Source organism: Scardinius erythrophthalmus (assembly GCF_964197995.2).
Source record: "Scardinius erythrophthalmus genome assembly, chromosome: 11".
Taxonomy (NCBI): Eukaryota; Metazoa; Chordata; class Actinopteri; order Cypriniformes; family Leuciscidae; genus Scardinius; species Scardinius erythrophthalmus.
Window position 1 is genome coordinate 28,258,682 of NC_138231.1, and position 7,139 is coordinate 28,265,820.

At 34.3% G+C, this 7,139-nt stretch overlaps 1 long non-coding RNA gene across 1 annotated transcript; it reads right to left on the reverse strand.

Annotated features, from left to right (window-relative positions):
* Positions 1-997: 997 nt before the first annotated feature.
* LOC308698411 lies at positions 998-5,206 on the reverse strand. Its single transcript, XR_014031057.1, has 5 exons — positions 5,164-5,206; positions 2,682-2,754; positions 2,440-2,583; positions 2,203-2,305; positions 998-1,676 (listed from the first exon to the last, which is right to left on the reverse strand). It is a non-coding gene; the product is annotated as an uncharacterized lncRNA (long non-coding RNA).
* Positions 5,207-7,139: the final 1,933 nt, after the last annotated feature.

Consider the following 7,139-nt stretch of genomic DNA (forward strand, 5'->3'; position numbering starts at 1 on the left):
TTCTCCTCCTTCCAGCCGCGCGCTGAGATTATTTGAGCCTCGCCAAATGTCAAGGGCATGATTCTCTTAGATGCCTAGCAGGAAATAACCCACCGTTGCCCTCGAAACAAATGAAACCACGTTCAGGGGTTATCTATTGAAGATGGAAAGCCAAAAAAAAAAACCACTGTATGCTTTCTGTAACGGCTTGAACAAGCATCAAACGTGTAAACACACATATATAAAACATCAGTCTTGGAGATACAGCTTTCTTCAGGAGGAGAATTTTATTGATCAGTGATAGCAGTGCACTCTTTGGGACGCTTGTTTATGCCTAGCACTTCACACTTCACTCAGCACTGCCTAGTGTTTCTGGCTCACACTGGACTTCAGTAGATTTTCGGTGGGATTGCTGAAGTGTAATTTTTCCGTGAAGTGAAAGGGGGAGCATGGGAGAGGTTTCGTCTGTCATGATTGTTGGTAGTGTTTTGTATCAACTGTTTGAGTTTTAGCAGTTTTTCTTAAAGTAGAGGTCTTGACAAAGGAGGTCGATAAAGCCTGCACTGTAAAAAATTTTAAGCCAGTACAACAAAAAAAATCTTAGTACTAATTTCCTTCAGCTTTTTTTTGTTTACTCAACTTTTGTAAATAACAGTTAGACTGACTGAAATTAAGTTGTAAGTCTTACAATTTTTTTTTTTATTGGGTTAACTTAAGATTGTTAGTTTTCTGGAGAGGTGCAACTATTTTTTAACAAACCTTTTTAAGTTGAGCCAATTCAAAAAGATTTGTCTCAATGTCTGAAGTTGAGTGAACAAAAAAATCCTAAAGGAAATTGGTACTAAGTAATAATATGTTAAAGACTGGAAACTACAATAACTTTGCCCAAGTCAAAAACTGAAAACAGTGAGTCAATGTTAACACAAAACATTTATTCAGAAGCATGTTGAAGGCAAATAAAAATGTCATTTCAATTAGGCCCTAGCTGTCATCATGACAAGAATTTTTTTTTTTTATTCAAAGGAATATATTACCCCAAAATCATAATTATTTACTTTTTTCTGTCTCAAACTCATAGGACTTATTTTCTTCTGTGCAAGACACAAAGACATGCAGCTGTAATTTGTATTTTCTGAAGTAATACAGTTTTGGGAGAAACAATAAACTAACAATTCTTTTTAAATCTTGATATCCGATTGTATTCAGAAGACATGGATTAAATCATATGTGTTACATTTATATAAAACATGGTTTACATTTATATCTTTATGTTCTAGAGAAGAAATGAAGCCATAAAAAGACTATGCACTAAATAAGAGTACAAACTGGGACAAATAAATGCTCAATCTTACAATTATCCATATGGATTGCAGCTACTTGAACAAATTGTTTTTGAAGGACCGGACTCTTGCTGAGCACTTTAAGTCAAGACCAATAAACAATTTTTAATTTAGTCAAAAGTGTATTTTATGTATTTTAATTGTTTAGGACAGTTCACATTGAGGGCATAAATCAAGCCAAAGATGAGAGTAACAGCTGTGGCAAAGTTCTTGCACATTATCTAGCCCAATCTGCTCTTATAGTACTACAGAGAGGCACCTTATAATTGGGTTGGAGTGGAACAGTTGCAACATCATCTTCAATGATAGTTAAGATCCTCATCTTCTCCCCTTGTGAATGTCTTCTGGCTCTGTGTCCTGCAGTAGAAAATACTTGACATAACTTTTTTTATTTTGAATTACGTTACACCACAGATTGACCCTAAACATGTGCTCATGTACCTTCACTTGAAAAGTAAAGGTGGTCATGTTTTTAAGCTTGTTCAAATTCAGCCATAGAACTAAACCTGATAAACAGAATACATCTCCCAATTTCCTGCACCTGTGCTGTTAGATGCCATATCAGTATTAAAGGGATAGTTTACCCAAAAATGAAAATTAGCCCATGATTTACTCACCCTCAAGTCTGCCACTATATCACTGCCCTTATAAAGCTTGGAAGAGCCAGGAATCGTTTTAATATAACTCCAAATGTATTTGTCTGAAAGAAGAATGCCATATACACCTAATGACTTCAGGGTGAGTAAATCATGGGCTAATTTTCATTTTTGGGTGAACTATTCCTTTAATATAGTAACACGTGACACAACATCATGGGGATCTGGTGAACAGGTGAAATTATATCAAGTGTGAGTGTATATGCTGGTGACACACATCTTCTTACCAGGCAAGTCTTCAGGATGTTTCCTGACTTTTCCCTCATAAACAAAGGTAGAGCTCTGAGAGTTGTAGCCTTTCTTTGAGCAAGCACATTGCAGTTTCTGTGTCTGAAAGACAGAAAACAAATATGGAACAAGCTATGCATGTTATATCCAAAGAGAAGCATGGGAATTACCTTGAAAAGGAGATGGCAAAATTCAGCCTTTAAACAGAGAGATATGACCACATGCAAAATAATTACCTGATGATTAAGTTGGTCTAGGAGGATCTTCATCTCATCGGATACGCTCCACCACTTGTTTTGTACAATTAGATGTGTATTCATCTAACTAAGAGAAAAAGGTGCTCTTCTGATTAGTTTGTGTAAACCTACTCAGCACAGACCCTAAAAAAAAAAAAAAAAAAAAAACATTGTTAAAACAGTAAATTAAGGGTAGGCCTACACGTTAATTCAGTTCTACTAACTAAAAATGATAAACTCACCTGATCTTTCAAAAACAAAGGCCACTGTTTTAGCACATCAGAGGTTCTTGTTGCTGTACTGATGTTCTTTAGTCTAAAAGGGACAAATACAACATAACAAAGATTCATATAAAAAAAAAACAGTTACAGTAGATTAATTTACATATAGTAAAAATACTACAGAAATGGAATAATCAAATGTGAAAAAAGATTAATTCATTTTTTCCTTAAAGGTACCGTATGTAGGATTGTGGACAAAACTGGTACTGCAATCACTTTAAAAATACTGTAGAGCCGTGTATCCCCTCCCCCTCCCCCCTGACTCGAGGTTGCCAGATAAGCTGCAGGATTCAGCAGAAACGTAGGCTGCTTCAATGAGCTTCCAATGGCAAGTGATGACGAGACGTACACAGTAAGTTTTTTTTTTTTCTGTTAATTGTGTTTATGCTTTATGAGAGATATTTTGATGAGTAATTACTTATTTTAAAAAATTACTAATTGTTGAGGTGCTGGGGCCATAATAGCTGAAGAGATAAGCGTTTTTGATTTGATATTTAATTTGATTTGATTTCTTTATTTTGAACATATAAATACAATTACAATAAAAAAAAAATCTGAGAAAAAAAAAAGGATAATAGTAAAAGAAAACAAAAAAACATATAGACTTAAACAACAAAATAATACTTCCTTAATTTTCAATACGAAAAAAAAAACCTTGATTTACAAGTGCTAAAGTTTTTGTCATATTATAGGCTAAAAACAGAATAAACATTTGCCACAGAAATTATAACACGGGACAAATTCAATATCACCAATGGCTATCACAGGGTTGTTTTCAGTCCCATCAGAAAATATTGTTAGAGTAACTAAATTACATTAGCAATGGTCATACAGGTCAACTTGCAGCATGTGTAACTTAGTCCACGATATACGTGAAGAACGAATGACGAATATTTTTTTCTGAGGTAAAGTTAGGCTTGTCTCAATTACGTTTCAAATTGCCATAATGGTCGTGCTAATGTTTTCATCAGCGTCTCAGCATAATGACAGAGAAACGGGCTCCTATAATGCATTGCAAATGCATACGTCCATGTGAGCTAACGTTACGTTGCTTGAACACGCATAACTTTGTTCGACTGTCATGAATATATGAAATGTCCATTGACATCCAGTACAAGTTAGCCAAGCATAGATGAATCTTACCTGTCTAGGAGAAAATTAGCAACGTTGGTGTCTGTGTTCAAATTCTTCTCCGTTTTCAGCCGTCTCCATCTTTCAAAAGCATCTCCTATACAAATTCTGGTTTTATTTCGGACTTTGTCACAACGAATTTCTGAATTATAACGAGGTCTTTTTGATTTAGTAACGTTAGACATTTTTATCCGACTAGAGTTAGGGTAGGTTAGGTTAGAGCAAAGCTGGCAACCCGGATCCCGAAACACTATTGACTTCGTGATTGGTAGATCGGTGGAGGGAGGCGCTCAGGCCAAAACACAAAATGACAACATCAACATCAGTTGAGGGCTGCAAGTCCACTTTTTAAATGACAATATCCTAGCCATACTACTGTTGTCAGTGATATAAGTATTTGAAATGAACATGATTTCTTAATGTCTAGTGACACATCAGGGCAATTTTATGATTAATTGAAATAGATTTCTTACATACAGCTCCTTTAAAAATACAAAAGTTATTAAAGAGCAGTGAGCGATTTTGTCTTTCGTTGATTAACAGGAAGGACACTGACAGCGGCAGATAATATATTTTCACTTTAAACATTATTTAATATACAAAGCAAACATGCGTATTTTTAACATAACATTTGTTTTGCATATATAGGCCTATATTTTTTCCCCTCTAAATTGTATTATATTGAATTATATTGCACTACTGTAGAATGCCTGAGCCTCAACCTAAGCATGTACAAATTGTCACTGACATTTGTATATAGGCCTATATAACAAATAAACTTTAAATTGAATTTAAATCGAATAGACTACTGTCACTTTAAGAGCTATTGCACAGATTTAATACTGAAACATCTGGATTTTACAACATTTGTTCACTTAAGACATAGCCGACTGTATTTACATGAATACTACACACACAGTGGGTTTTTTGAAATAATTGTGTGTATTTCACTATTAATTAGCAATAAGCCGTGAAAGATAACTGAATTCGCACTCACATTCTGTCTGAGATAAACAGCTCTCTTCTGTCTCAATCAGCGCAAGCACCAGATTTGAGTCTTTTTTTAACGACTTACTGCGCAAACGTTTTAAACTTCGTGCACGTTCTTGTCTTTTCTCATTCAAGCATGTTTCCTCGCTTTAACGTTAGTCTAGGTGTTAAGTAAGTTGGCCATGTGCTACGCGGATAATCTCTAACAATAGACACTTATCGTCTCCACAGAAAATATCTTTTAACATGATACTATATTTTACCAACATATGTCTGCAATAAATGTAGCTTATTTTCACTCATAAAGCAAAATAAAACTTACCTCAGAGATGAATCCAGTCCCTTCGATAGCGTGGTTGAAGGAGGAAACCCCGTGTAACGTACATAGAGACAGACTGCGCATGCGCGATGGTGGGAAGTTAAACGTTCCAGCGCAGAAATCAAAACATTAAGTTTTCTCAACTTATTTTTTTGTGTTCATTGAACAAATAGTAGTAAACATGCAGTTAAATAGTTTTTATAAGTTAACTCAACATTGCGCTCAAACATTTGCCCACTCAACTTATAATCTTAAGGTGAGTAAACAATTTGCAAGTTGGATTTTTTACAGTGTGTAGCCCAACCTATAGAGTTGTGGAAAATGTCCACTTGACGCTTTTCAGGGCTCTCCAAAAAAGAATCAGATCCTATAACATACTGAAGTATTAGTTATTACATATAAGAAATAACATCTTTAATAATCACTATGAGTCATCCTTAATGACGATGAAGCCAACAGCAGCCAGGACTTCAGATGATGCCAACTCAATATGCACCACTGCCAGAATTTCCATATATTGTAATCATTATGATCACAACTTGTAATAACTGTATTATCTTCGAACTGTACACTTTTTACATATGGAGATTACTTGGAAACAGTCACCTCCTCTGATAACAAATTATTCTAAATTGTAATGTAGACATATGCAGATTCTAAAAAGCTGCTTTGAAACGATATTGTGAAAAGCGGTTTATAAATTAATCTGAATTCAATTGAATTTATAGTAAAATAATAAAATCGTGCACAGCAATCGAAAAAAGACTCGAAGCTCGAGAGAAAGCCTGATTTCTGATTCTTTTAGAACATCGTTCCACCATGGTAATCAAAGTTTCAGCCAAACTGCCATTACTACTGTAAATATTGCTACTGTTCTTTTTTTTTTTTTTTTGCTGTGTTGTTTTTGGTAGAAGCTATGTTTATCACAGTACATTTTTGTAAATTAACTGAAATTATTATATTTTATTCCAAATTAGATGCTAGTCATCATCGAGTCGACTATGTTCTCCATACCTATCATTTAAGAGTTTGCCTGTTTATGTCCATGTTAGTCAAAATGTTTTTTTAATGTATTTTTCTTTTTAATAGGCCTACATTATGTGAAAAAAACAAGCATTCTGTTGTTTTAGCCAAAAAGAATGAATACATTAAATAAGTGAAATATATCAATTTAATATTTTGTAAGTATAGGTCCAATGTCTACACAAAATGTTGTATTTGGGTCATTCAATAAAGCAAATAATTTTTCCACAATGCCCAATCAAAACTCTAGAAACACTGATTACTATTGTGACACTTTAAGAAACACTCATGCCCAGTATTTTAGAACAAATCATACTTTTCAGCAGTTTTTATGTGGATGTAATTATTCTGCTCGTTTAATAATTACTTTATTCAGAAGCTTCTACTCGCCTCTCACAAAAACTCTCTAAAAGGTCTTTTTAATCAGTTTGCATTGTTCACAGCTAAATTATGTGGGTTGGTGGAATTAATGTTAATATTTCATAATTGTTATCTTTGTATTCAGGCTCATTATTTCATTTGCAACTCATGCTGTGGATGGAGATCTTTATATGTGGATGAAATGCACTTCAGACTGTAACACTAAGAGTAATTGAGGGCTTCACAACTACCATTCAATGTGCAGTCAATTCATTGTGCAAGGTTGCACATTAGATACATAGACAACATTATGGCAGGCAGCCTGTTGAAGTATAGATTCCCATACGATTTAACCATATAGGCTGAGTTTTCAATACTATGCCATTACTGAAAAGTATTTTTAAAGAAGAAGAAGAAAAAAAAAGGTTTAGCAGAATGTTAAATATTTAAATATTCAACACAGCTCTTTTCCAATAAAAGTGAATAGTGACCAGGGGCTGTCAAGCTCCAAAAATTCATACCATCATTTAGCGTGGGGTTTTCAGCAGCAATTTTCAGCAGCCATTACTCCAGTCTTCAGTGTCCCATGATCCTTC